This window comes from Odocoileus virginianus, chromosome 12 (genome assembly GCF_023699985.2).
Source record: "Odocoileus virginianus isolate 20LAN1187 ecotype Illinois chromosome 12, Ovbor_1.2, whole genome shotgun sequence".
NCBI classification, from domain to species: Eukaryota; Metazoa; Chordata; class Mammalia; order Artiodactyla; family Cervidae; genus Odocoileus; species Odocoileus virginianus.
The window spans coordinates 17,744,184-17,758,185 of NC_069685.1; the positions used below are offsets into that span (position 1 = coordinate 17,744,184).

Consider the following 14,002-nt stretch of genomic DNA (forward strand, 5'->3'; position numbering starts at 1 on the left):
TCTCATGAACTCTGCTATTTAGATATATGCTAAGAGAACTCACTATCTTGGAACAAGCAAATGGCAAATGGATAAAATATTGTGTTTGGGGTAATTTATTTTCTCTGGCTCTGTTAACTCTTGAGCAATTAACTGGATTATTCCCTTAATGTGAACAATGATTCTCTTCATACTAAAACAATTAGTTGGACAATTGTGCTAGGGTGAACATTTACTCTTATTTTTTTTTTTTTCCTTTCCTCATGTCACCTCTCGTTCCCCACATGTCTGGCTGTCTCTCTGAGAGCCATTTCAAACACATAATGTCTGCGTGAAGATCGGAAGCTCTCAAACATCATAGCCAGGAACTACAGCTACACATTTCTTCTCAGCAGATCTCCGTGTATCTTTGGAATTTTATGCCGTGCTTACTTTCCAATCACTGGATTCCATGTTATAATGTCTCCATTATTTTGGTGGGCAGATTAGAGCTGATTGTTGCTCACAGCAGCCTTCAGTCACCCCTGGTGAGACCTCCACAGCTTACCTTATCATAATATTGGAAAGCAATTTCTCTTGACTGCTGTGAACCCATGCCAGAAATCCGAAATGCTGCCACAGTCATTAAGTGATTTCCAATTAGTTAATTGGTTTCACAGGCTGCTTCTTTCTAAACTGCACCTTAAATGAAAAGCAGAACCATCCAAATTTGAAAGAGAAGAAGAAGAAAAAAAATGCTGTGGGCCTTTGGGTTTTCAGATCCTAAAACGAAGCATACTTTGGAAAAACGGCACTAAATACACCAGTCCTGCAGAACATAAAACATTGTTATTTATAATTTTATTTGCTTATCTGCTCTTGGCTGCGCGAGGCCTTCATTAAGGCGCGGTCTTTTCTCTCGTTGTGGCGAGCGGGGATCACTCTTCCTTGCGGTGTGTGGGCCGCTTACTGCAGTGACTTCTGTTGCTGGGAGCACGGGCTCTGGGGACACGGGCTTCAGTAGTTGCATTTCTTGGGCTCCAGAGCACAGGCGCAGTAGTTGTGGCGCATGGGCTTGGTTGCTCAGAGGCATGTGGGATCTTCCCGGATCGGAGATCGAGCCCACGTCGCCTACATTGGCAGACGGATTCTTGACCACTGAGTCACCAGGAAAGCCCTGAAAATATGATTGGAGAAAAGAATGTATTCTGTCTCCCGGCTTTCCCAAATGGTGGGGAGTTTATTTTGCCCACTTTGAATTCGAGGAAGTGAGGTAGGCTATTACAGGTCAGCACAGCACGTGAAGAATTTCTAGATCAACACGGATTCTTCTCCAGGGGAGCTGCCTGGCCTGAGTGTTGGGTCTCCAGGGCAATATTTGCTTGGAGGCTCTCACATGCTGTTAACCCTCACTGAGCAGTGGAGCGAAGTCCTTGCAAATGGTTCTTTAATAGGCTGCTTTTCAGAAAGGGATTTGGATATGGTTAGGTGTGTGTGTATGTGTGTTAGTCGCTCAGTTGTGTCCGACTCTTCGTGACCTCAAGGACTATAGCCCGCCAGGCTCCTCTGAACATGGAGTTCTCCAGGCAAGAATACTGGAGTGGGTAGCCATTCCCTTCTCCAGGGAATCTTCCTGACCCAGGAATTGAACCTGGGTCTCCTGCATTGCAGGCATATTCTGTACCATCTGAACCACTAGGGAAGCCCCATGGTTAGGTATATGGACTGTCAAAACGAGTGAGGTGAAGGAAGGTGAAATGTTTACTAGAATATCTCTAGTTAATGGTGGGGAGTCATGAACAGGAGTTTTGAGCAATTACTGATTTGTACAATAGAGTAAATATTGATTTAATAGGGTAAATAGGGTAATAATTAGCCACTAGGTAAATCAGTCATCTCTTTTCTTTGATAGAGAAAAGTAATGAGAGAAAAATCTAATGGTAGATAGAATGCATAAAAAGTGACTGCAAAATTTCCTCTCTGTTAATTAGATAAAAATGCAGTCATTCAAATAAGAAGCAGCAGAGAGTAGTGGTTAAAAGCAGACTCTGGAGACAAATTATCTGGGTGGAAATCCTGACAGTCACTTTCTAGTTGTGTGACTTGGGGCAAGTTACTTGACCTCTATGTGCTCCAGTCTCCCGTGAAACAGGGGAGAAGTGCTTTAATACCATCCTCACAAGGTTGTTATGAAGGGTGAACATGACAGGTTAAAATCCATCAGTTCCTAAAAACCAGGTTTGATACATAATTTGTTAGAGAAACCAGATTGTATCATACACCATGTTTTGAAAGACTCACTGTTTGATCTTTACATTGAAAAAACCCTCTCCTCTTGTGGGTAAGTACCCATGAGAACCAATCCTCAGAGGGCAATATCTGAGATGCTGGTGGCCCATTTGGATGGTCAGTCCATCTGTCAGTCAGCTATGTTCCCTGCCATTACCTCTTTAAGACAGTTTCTTTCCTTCAAATTGATCTTTTTGTTAAAGAACAATTTTTATGTTAGAGAAGTAGATTAAATTGGAAGAGCGGAGGAGGCAGTGATTGGTATACTGAGTCAGAAAGAGAGAAAAATTTGTGTATAGGTGTGTATATATGTGTGTGTGTGTCTGTCTGAAAGACAGAGACTGAGAGACAGAGAAAGACAGATACACATACGGACAGACGTGAGCAGAGAGAGAGACAGGGAGAGAGAAGATCTGGGTAGCAACAGAAAATCTTCGGTGAGTGGGAGGCCGTGCACATTGCTGTGAAGGAAACGAGAGACAAGGTGAATCCGGTGGCAAAGAAGTCAGGACAGACAGCCCTGGCTGGCGCCGGTGCCTTACTGTCTGCTTTGGAAGCAGTTGGTTCATCATTTCAGCAGCCTGGAGTCCTTTAGTAATGACTTTATGGATTAAAATTTAAAACCAAATTAGATGTGTTTACAAAACAGCACCCACACTGCATTGATAACGAGCTGCCAAAAGTTGGTCTGACAATTATCCGGGAGCCCTGGGGTGTGCCGTTCTGGTAGATGGTCCTGCTGTTTATTGATGCGGGCAAACCCGCAGCCAGCCTTTCTTCTGTATCTGTTCCCCTCCCTGACAAAGATGGCACTTTTAGGTGATATGCTGGCAGGCTCGAGTAAGTAATGCATTTATGGGCACATGTTTCCTGGCCTCGACAGTGACTCTGGTAGAAGTCTGTCTGCTTTTTGGGTATGTCTTTAAACATTTTTAAGTTTCCTTGTGCAGCCCATTCATTCCAGTGGAAACCATGGTTTAAAAAAAAATACTAAGTTCGAGATCTCATAGCGATACAGGAGTTCTGAGGTTGTGTGCTGTGAAAGTGAAAGGTTTTCAGGGATGATGAATTCCTCTGCCCCCTTCTCCAGCAGTCACCCTGTCTCCTAGCACATAGCTATTTCAGAAAGGGAGAATCTTTTATTCCAGTTTTATGCAACAGAATGCAGTATTTTCTACTCATATATTTTTTAGAGCAGGAGCTGTTCTTTCAAGTTTGTTAATCAGTATAAAGGAAAGAAAGCATCAAAGTGAATGCTTCTTGGTCCTATCTAGAGACAGAAACACTTTTTCTTGTAATGAAGAGCATCAATAGATTTTTCTATGGTCCATGAAGCTAGTTACGACTCAATAAATATTAAATCAATCAGCTGAATAAACTCTCCCTGCCCTCGAGGAACTTATGATCTGCTGAACCAAGATGAATCATGTCCCTTTATCTTTTAATATTTTTTGACATTCACTTTTGGGGAAGAAAATCTCCAGAATTCCCAACCAGGGAGCCTGAAGAGGTTTGGGCTGTGATACACTTAAATTCATTTACAAGCTAGTGAGAAGATTCGGTAGGAGTTGTTACCTGAGCCTTAACAGTACTTGTGAAATGGCCCCTTTATAAAAGAGAGTTAAGTGCTAAAATAACACCAGGGCTAAAGAAAGCATAGCTGCTGGGGATGATCCAAAGGGGTGTGTGTTGTGTCTCCAGGGGTAGGGAGATGAGACAGCACACTGGGACAAGACGGTACCATCTGTTAATCACAGAATTTAAAACCACAATTCAATTACTTGGGATTCCATGCTAATATGAGTGGCTTTTCCATTTCAGAAGGCAGCAGGAGCCCGCAGTAGAGTCAGTGCGCATCCAAAAGCCTGATTAAATGTGTTGGGGGTGCGCATGGAATATTTTAGTCTCGGGATATTATTTATATTGAAACAGGAGCATCTTGGGGGAACGGAGCTGCATGAAAGCCACACACTTAACGGATGATCTTTTGCTTCCAGAGAGGCTGTGTCTTCTGCGTGGACTCTGGTGGGCCTGGTAAAGCTCTTGGCATCTTCCTGACCTGCCGTAAACCTGCTCGCTGGGCTCAGACACGTTAGAAATAAACAAAATGCACTTGTTTGAATGGATGCCAGGCATTAAGCTGCAGCTCCTGGACTTTGTAGCAGGGACTCCAGTGGGGAGGGTTATCCTCTGGTTGTGCTGCAGTTTGGGTAACAGGAAATTTAAAACTAAAGGAGCCAGATATTTAACCCCTACAGGCGCTTGGTCCTGGGACTGTTCCTTGGTTCTTGAGCCTTTAGGAAGCTCCTGATCTGTTAGGAAGGAGGGCGCTCCCCTGCCCCCAACATTTAACCCCTTCTCACTGCTCTGACTCTTATCTTGTCCCCTCCACCAGGGATTTCTTTCCTTCTATTGGCCAAAAGGATTGGGTTTTATACTAGCTCATGGAAAACCAGAGTGAATTCTTTGGCCAACCCGATACTTCTAGATGTTCCAGCTCAACTCATTCTTCAAGAGCCAGCTAAAATGTCAGATTGGTTTTCCTTGCTGCCTTCCTTCACTAATTCTTCTTCTTCCTCTTTTTTTTTTTTTTTTGGCTGTGGGTTAGTTTTTTAAAAGGCTTTTTATTGAATTTGTTACAATATTGCTTCTGATTTTTATGTTTTGGATTTTTGGCCTGGAGGCATGTGGTATCTTAGTTCCCTGAGCAGGGATTGAACCTGCACCCCCTGCATTGGAAGGCAAAGTCTTAACCACTGGACCACCAGGGAAGTCCCCCTTCACTAATTCTTATCCTCCTCACCCAGCAGTCCCATCCCCATAAAGCACTTAAGAAGCGTGTCCTCTGTGTTAATAGTTCAGTCATGTCCGACTCATTGTGACCCTGTGGACTGCAGCCTGCCAGGCTCCTCTCTCCATGGGGATTCTCCAGGCAAGAATGCTGGAGTGGGTTGCCATGCCCTGCTCCAGGGGATCTTCCCAACCCAAGGGATTGAACCCAGGTCTCCCACATTGTGGGCAGACTCTTTACCAGCTGAGCCACCAGGGGAGCCCATACTCGCATAGAAAAGCATGGATTTTGGACTAGATAAGTCTGAGTTTATGTTTCAGTTCTCACAGTTATTGTGTGAGTTTACCTGGTAAGGCTTCTTTATCCTCTTTTAGCCTTACTCACCCTTAGCTATAAAATGGGGATAATGCCACTTACCTTAGGGTTTGTGGGCACATTAAATGATGTTGCCAAGTTCAAGGCTGCATAGAGAATATTCCATATGTCTTAGTTCCTTCATCCAGCTAGTGGTAATTCTTTACCTTGTGGTCATGGATCTCTTAGAGGATCTGATGAAAGTGATGGTCTCTGCTCCCAGGGAAAAAAGATACATAGACATATTTTCATACAATTTTAGGAAATTCAGGATCCCTAAAGTCCAAACAAGAACCCTTTAAGGGTGGTGGTCCCAGGGCCTCCCTAGTGGTTAGGACTCCATGCTTCCACTGCAGGGGGTGCAGGTCTAATCCCTGGTCGGGGAACTAAGATCCAGCAAGTTTCAAGGTATGGTTAAAAAAAAAAAAGGGTGGCGAGCCCTTGGTTAAACTCCTCCTCCACCAAAATAACCACATTTGTAAGACTGAAAAGAGACCTGCACTTATGAGGGACTGAACAAACTCTGTTAATCTCGACTCTTTCGAAATTGCAATCAGTGTACACCAGGCCTGGAGGAAATCGAGTTGTAATTTTTCTTTGTATTTAGTTTCGGGATGCTGTCATGGCCAAGTGACAGAAATACCTCAGAGCGGAGAGTCTAGTTCTTGACTGACATGTCTTCCAGCCGGCCTGCCATACCTGCTTTGAACAAATTTGGCCTTTTCAAAGATCTTCCCTTTCTTGTCCGACTCTACCCTGCAGTCCTGTGTGTGCTGCTATCCAGCCAGGAGACGTGTTTTGCTGACATCTCTGTCTTCGCTCTCTGTATGGGATTTATAGCAATTATCCTTTGCTTGGTCCCGGTGTCTGTATTTTGGCAGGCCGCCCTGCCTTCCATGTGATAAGTGCTTTGCAGACAGTGCAGCCGGAGCTCTGCCAAGCCTAATGTCACCCCCATCAGATGCCACCTGGGTCTAGGGGTTACCTCCGCCTGCCCCTTCCTTTCTAAGTCTGCTGGTACAGGTTCCCCTGGTACTATGTTTAAAAGCACAAACTGATGTGCAAGTCTGGCTGACATCCAGTGCCTTGGAACAATGTTAGCAGTGAACCTAGATAATTCAGGCATCTCTCAATGTTTTTTATAGCCCATACTACCTGGATTGGTTTGTCTGACTGTGTACAGCAAGTAAATGAACTGGATAATCGCCATATTTCTATTCCACTCCGTGCTGTGTAGCCTGCGCCTCTGGAAACAAAAAGTTTTCTCTCCAACAAAGTCAGTCCTCAAGAACAATGGTACCCCCTGGGGGTGAATCCCTTTGTCAGCGTGTGCCAAGGTATGACTAATCAAATTGGCTCAAAAAAGCACCTTTTTCCCATTTGACTTTCATTTGATATTTTCACTGAAGGGCAAGCCACAAGGACGACAGCAGAGAAGCTCTAAGAGCAAACAAAACTCAAACCAGCTTCCCTCTGCCTCCCCCCACAAAATAACCATCTCTTATTGATGTGTGCCGATCCAGGTGTGCGGGTCAGGCTGTATTTATTCTCTGGCTGCCTTGTGTCCACATCTAAGAGCCCAGGAATACTATGGATCACTATTTCTCAAACTTGAACGTGACTTCAGATCACCTGGACATCTTGTAGAAATGCAGATTCCTGTTCAATGGGTCTGGGAAGGAATCAGAGATCCCGCATGTCTAACGAAGCCCCTGGGGATGCTGTGGCCACTGGTCCCTGCGTGAACCTTGGAGAAATGAGATGGTGGCCTCATCCTGTAAGGGGCCTGCACGTGAAAGTCCAGTCAATCTACGTGGCCTGTGAGGCCCTCGGCTGGGCCTGCTCTTTGTCCCGACCGGATCCTGTTTCTTCTAGCAAATGCAAGTAGAAAGCATCTGGTCTTGAGAGAAGAGCAAACACATTTTCATGAAATCAGGCAGGATCCACCTAAATATAACACATGGCCCGCGAAGATACCTCCTTGCCTGCAAGTCCTCACTGGCATCTCACTAGTTATTTAAAGTTCTCAGTAGGAAATTGTTCATCACTCAAAATTTAGGACAGCCTAGAAAAGTGCAATGAATGTAAAATTTCAAAATCTGGAGTAGTTGTCACAGCAAAGAGCAAATTTTTGGAGCTTGAATTTGAGACAAGGAAAACTCTAATCACAGCCGCTCATTCTTTGTTCATTCCTATTAAATACCATTCTTTTTTGGTTTTTATGTCTCTTTGAAAACTACCTGGACTCTTTTCTGGAAGGAGTAGGGTATATAGTAACACATTCATTATGTAAACATTTATTCTTTCAACACAGAGTGTCTCCTATGTGAAAAAATTGTGGTAGTGACTTCGCTTCTGAGTTAATAAAGCAAAGCCATTAACCTCCGTGAGTTTCCATTTTCACATCTGAATAATGAACAGCTGGCCCCGGGTGATCCCGCGTTGTCTGGTATTGTGCATTCTGAGCACTGTGAGACACCGAAGCAGAAGCATTCTGCCTGTTGGTGGCTTTTTAGTGTCCAGCTTGAAGGCTTTCCTTAGCTCTTTCTCATTCATGGTGAGGAAGGTACTCATCATCCTGTGTGTGTGTGTGTGTGTTGTGGTTTATAGGGTGATAAGTGAGGGAAGGGATATGGTTCCTTGTACTAATGTTGCTTTTACCCCCTCCTTTTTAGTGGAAGAGTATTCCTATCAAAGAAAATCCCCACATGGGTATGAATGTGAGCAAGGTGAAGGAGACCAAAGCCCACTGGGAGTCTATTCCTTTGGCTACTGAGAAGGTTCCAGAGATGCCCCAGGTCTCTGCTGGAGATGGTTAGAAAACCATTGCTCTAAACATCCAAATTAGTTAGTTTTTGAACATTCAAATCCCAAACCACTCTATGCTGTTTCTATGTAAATAAAGCTGGTAATGGGAAATCTAATTTAAGAACAAATGTGTAAGAAAGAGTATGGAAATCTGAGTAGGTCTGGGTAGACAGAAATAAGGAGGATGGAGAGGCTCTGTCATGCTTCTCCCCCTGCAAGGGGTGGATGTGAGTTCTACAGTGAAGAGGCTGGCTTCTGGGCTTGTCTTAAAACAGGGATGAGGGGCAGGTAGAGACTGAGAGAGAGAGAAAGAGCAAGAATGAGAGAGAGAGAATGAACGAGAGACAGAGAAATGTAGCCAGCCTGGGTCTGTGCTCCCTGGGTCTGGTGGGCAGGAAATGAAGCGGAGCCGCTGGGAGACTATGATGGATGGCGAGGAGGGGACTCTGCTGTCCTTGTAGTCTATCCATTTCCATTGAGTGGCTTTGGAAGTCCCAATCTGCAAACCACAGGGGCTGAGTTTAGACTCTAAATCAAGTCTCTGCCTTCATTGCCTTTGGTGTCTGTGAAATGCTTAAGTACTGAGTGAGAAGAGGAATCCTAGCTTTTACCTAGGCCAGTAGAGCGTAAGTCCTGCTGTGGCCTTCGGGCAAATGGCTTTTTATTTCATCTATACACCAAGTACCCCCAGCCCCCATATACATGTATTTTTTTCTTTTCTTACAGGATGACTAAAAGTGAAGAGCTCCTTTCCTGTTGTCATGAAGGCTGCTGTCTAGTTGAGTTGCTTCTCTAGCAAGAACAGTCGGTGTCATTAATTTTTTCTCCGTACTGTGTGGGCTGTGGAACACGAAACTGACTTGATTGATCACATTGCCACTTCAAAACGGGAGTCTTCGGAGGCAGGTGGGTGAGTGGGTTGGTGAAACACTTTGGAGAGTTAATGCATTTGTGCAGTTATCACAGCATTGCCCCTTCGTAGATGGATTACATTTTGGATCAGCTTGTGTGTGAGGGGCTGGGTAAAATCAGGATGGAAAGAGACAGATGGGGTGAAACAAAAGGGAGAAAGTGACTCTGCCTCAGCCACAAGGTGGCCATAATTGAGAGATGGGCTAGGTAAGGGAGCTCATTCGGGGCGTGATGTGTGCCTGGGGGCAGAAACAGAATGGAAAAGGGATTGAAAATCCTGTCATCTGAGGAAGAGATTAAAGACCAAGTGTATTTAATGGCAGAAGAGAAATTCTTATTTTGTGTGTGTCCTGGTTTTTGTCTTCAGTTCTTAAAGGGTGGTTGAAGAAAGGGGTATGGAATATTCTGTGTGGCTTCTGACAAAGAATTGAAACCTGCTTGACTCCATTTGAGGGTGAAATGTTTAAATGGAATGGGTACCTTCTTATGGAAGTAGGTTTTTCCTCATGTCGTCATTCAAGTCAATGCTTTAAGGGAAATGCATGCTCGGGGACGTATTTGGCTTGGTTGACCTCTCCAGGTGCTTAGAAGGTGGTCAGACAAAGATTTCATCGCATTCCATAAATTTCCTCCCCATCTTCAATAACAACTTGAACAATTTCTGGCCTTGTTGAAACCAGATATCCTGCCGTGGACAGAATCTAGTCTCCTGTGAAAGTGGAGTCATATAGAACTGGCCCTTTTTTCCCTTTAAGAAATAAGATTAAAAATCTCAGTTTCTTTGTCACTGTGGTACAGGAGAAAGAATAGAACTTGCAATCCAGAGTGGGATCCCAACTTAAACATTTTCTTGTTGTGCAGTCTAGGGCGAAGCTTCAGTTTTTTAATTAGTAAATTAGAGCTAATGCTGTTCCCTTTGCATGGTTGTTAGAAGCAATCAGATGACATAGGGACAGGGCCTGGGACATAGGTGTCACTCAGTAAGTGGACTTGTCTCCATTTATTTCCTTTTGTCTCCCAGACAACTAAAATAAAGCAATTGGGTTGTAAGAAAAGCAAACTACATGCCAATATCCCTGAGGAATATGGACACAAAAATTCTCAACAAAATGGTATTCACAGCACATTAAAGGGATTTATATACCCCGTAGTCAAAAGGGGTTCATCCTTGTGATGCAAAGATGATTTTGACACATGCAAATCAGTAAATGTAGTTCATCACATTAATAGAATGAAAGATAATAATCATATGATCATCTTTCTGGGATAACAGAGTGTGAGGCTTCTCAGCAACTGTCTGTGACTTAGGGTGACTGCGGGTCGTGGATCCAAGACCCATGGGAGAGGTGGTGGGGTGGAGGGATGAGAGATGGCAGAGCGCTGGGTACCAGCCTGTGGGTAGTTCAGGCTAGAACAGGGGTGTCCTTCTGTGGTCCCATTTGCCTCAGAGCAGTGTGTGTGTGTGTGTGTGTGTGTGTGTGTGTGTACGTGCATGTGGACACAGTTGTTTTCCTTTAGCTTCTAGGCTCAAACTGTCTACTGCATAATTTCCTCTAGTCCAGTGTTTCTCAGACTCCAACGTGCATACAAATATCCTGTGGCTCTTGTGAAAATGCACATACTGATTCAACATGACCATGGAGGGGCCTGAGATTCTGCGTTGCTCACAAGCTCCAGGTGGCACTGAAGCTGCTGGGGTATGGACTACACTTTGGGTAGACTGTGTAGACAGTGCTGCCTGCAGAAAACCTCTGAAGCCATCTTCAGCTGGGTGATGACATTGGAGCCTGCCTCTCTGATTCTGCCAGAATTCATGGAGAATGCCTCCTTATCATTTTTTGGCGAAGAGTCATTATTTATGAGTACTGTGTATCTCTTTTTCTCCAAAGATGAAGTCTACCTGCAATCTATAAAGCCCATATATAGGCTTCTTATAGCAACGCATCTTTTTCTCAGAGTGGTGCTAACATTGCTGGTGGTGAAGCCCTGAGTACAAACCTGTTTTAGGAAAGAAATTCATCTTGTTAGAGGGAGCTGAGTACTTACAAGCCAGATAACGTTCTGCAGTTGCTGAATGATGAAGAGAGGCACCGGGATTCAGACTTAACTATTTTTCATTCTTTGAATGAAGTCTATCTTCTGAATTACATGAGCTGTGTGAAGTGGGGAAGGAGAGCAATGGTTCTGGAAACAAAAACAGAGTTCTTATCTTTTAATACAGGAGAGAATGCCTCGGGATATTATTATTTGTGATTTATGGGGTGCATAGCAATATGACCAGTGTCTCTCCACAGCAGACAGAGGACTCTGACCCTCTGCCTTTGATGAACTCTTGTTCTTCCCAGGGGCGATTTTCCACTGTAGAATAGCTGCTGCATCACAAAATTTTGGCTTAAAAAAATCATACTGAACGAGCTGCTTGGAAACTTGGTTTTTGTTTTCAGTCCTACTACTGACTTTTTCCTTCTTTGTCTAAATTCCTTATATCTTCTGCCCTGTTAGTAAGGTCAATCACTCTTGCTATCAAATATTTGCTTTTGAAATACATTGAGATGTTTATTAGCTAAATTAGTCTCGAGTATTTGTGAAAACTCGATTTCCTTCTGAAGATATATCAGATTTCTCTGACAAGATCAAACTGTGTAAATGAATAAAACCAACTAAACAAACAGAAGAATATGGAACCATCATTTGTGAGGAAGGAGTAGAAGACAAGGCAAGTTTCCTTCCTCCCTTCCTTCCTTCTGTCTTTTTTAAAACTTTATTTTGAAATATTTCAGATTTATAGAAAAGTTTCAAGAACAGTATAAAGATTGCCCCAATGTTAACATTTTTACCATGCTTGCTGTCATCTCTCTCTCCCATCTATATCTATGTTTTGTTGACCCAGTTGAGAGTTAAGTGAAAGACAAATAGATGCCTCTTATGCTTAAATACTTTAGTGAATATTCTAAGCATGTACTTAACCACAGTACAGTTATTAAAATCAAGATTAAACTGACAACACTGTTAAACCTATAGACTTTATTCAAATTTGAAGCCTGGTGTGCTGCAGTCCATGGGGTTGCAAAGAGCTGGACTCAATTGAGTAACCGAACTGACTGAGTATGTCCTTTAAAGTAAGACAGAAAAAAAGCAACTTCCTTTGGTTCAGACCCAGACCAGGCTTATGTGTTATATATAGTTATCATGTTTCTTGTCTCATTATCCTGGAACATCAGCTTAATCTTTCTGTCTTTCATAGTGAAGGTAAATTCTTTTTTTTTTTAATTAAAATATAGTTGAAATACAATATTGTATTAGTTTCAGGGATACTACATAATGATTTGACATTTACATACATTATAAAATGATAATGGCTGAGTAATATTCCACTGTGTATATACATATATATAATGTGTCTATATATGTGCATATATATATCATATATATGTGTATATATTTATATGTGTGTATATATATTCCATCTTTCATAGTGAAGGTAAATTCTTTTTTTAAAATTGAAATATAGTTGAAATACAATATTGTGTTAGTTTCAGGTATAGTACATAATGATCTGACATTTATATACATTATGAAATGATCACAATGTCTAGTCTGTCTCAAAGTTATTGCAATATTATTGACCGTATTTCTCATTCTGTATGTTATATTCCGGTGGCTTATTTATTATATAATTGGAGGTTTGTACCTCTTAATCCCCTTCACCTATTTCTACCACCTCCAGTCCTCCTTCCTTTCTGGCAGCCACCTGCTTGTTCTCTGTATTTATGACTGTTTTATTTTGTTTGCTAGTTTCCACATTTAAGTGAGATCATGCAGAATTTGGCCTTCTCTGTGAGACTTTTCACTTAGCCTAATACTGTTTAGATCCATGCTTATTGTTGCAAGTGGCAAGATGTCTTTTTTAATGGCTGAATAATATTCTACTGTGTATATACATACATATATAATGTGTGTATGTATGTGCATGTATATCATATATATTCACATATATGTGTGTAATATATGTGCTTATACATATCATATCTTCTTTATCCATTTGTTTATTGATGGACACCTAAGTTGCTTCTATATCTTGGATATTATAAATAAATAATGCTTCTGTGAACATTGGAGTGCAAATATCTTTTCGAATTAGGGTTTTTGTTTTCTGTGAATAAATACCAAGAAGTGAAATTGCTGGATCATGTGGCAGTTCTACTTTTAATTTTCTGGGGAACCTCCATTCTGTTTTGCATAATGGCTACACCAGTTTACAATCCCACCAACAGTGCAAGGGGTCCCTTTTCTCCACATTCTTACTAACAACTGTTACTTGTTGTCTTTTTGAAAACAATCATTCTGACAGGTATGAGGTGTTATCTTGTGGCTTTAATGTCCATTTCCCCAATGATTAACGATGTTGAGCATCTTTTCGTATGCCTGTTGGCCATCTGTATATCTTCTGTTCAGTAGGTGGCCTTTTTGCTTTGTTGATTGTTTCCTTTGTTGTGCAAAAGCTTTTTAGTTTGACTTAGTTCCAGTTGTTTGTTCTTGCTTTTGTTTGCTTCACTCGAGGAGAGAGATCCAAAAAATACTACTAAAGCTGATGTCAGAGAGTGTCCTGCCTATGTTTTAGTATTAATTTTGTATCCTGCAACTCTGCTGCATTCATTTGTTAGTTTTAATAGTTTTTTTTGAGGGGGTTTCATCCTTATTTTTTCTATATAAAGTATCATATCATCTGTAAGCACTGACAGTTTTACTTTCTCCTTTACAATTTGGATTTCTTTCCTTTTTCTTGTGTGATTGCTTTGGGTAGGACTTACAGTATTATGTTAAATAAAAATGGTGAGAATGAATATCCTTGTCTTGTTCCTGACCTCAGAGGAAATGCTTTCACTTTTT

At 42.1% G+C, this 14,002-nt stretch overlaps 1 pseudogene; it reads left to right on the forward strand.

The window, feature by feature from the left end:
* LOC110141118 (large ribosomal subunit protein eL32-like) overlaps window positions 1-14,002 on the forward strand; it is an 87,713-nt pseudogene that overhangs the window by 11,681 nt on the left and 62,030 nt on the right.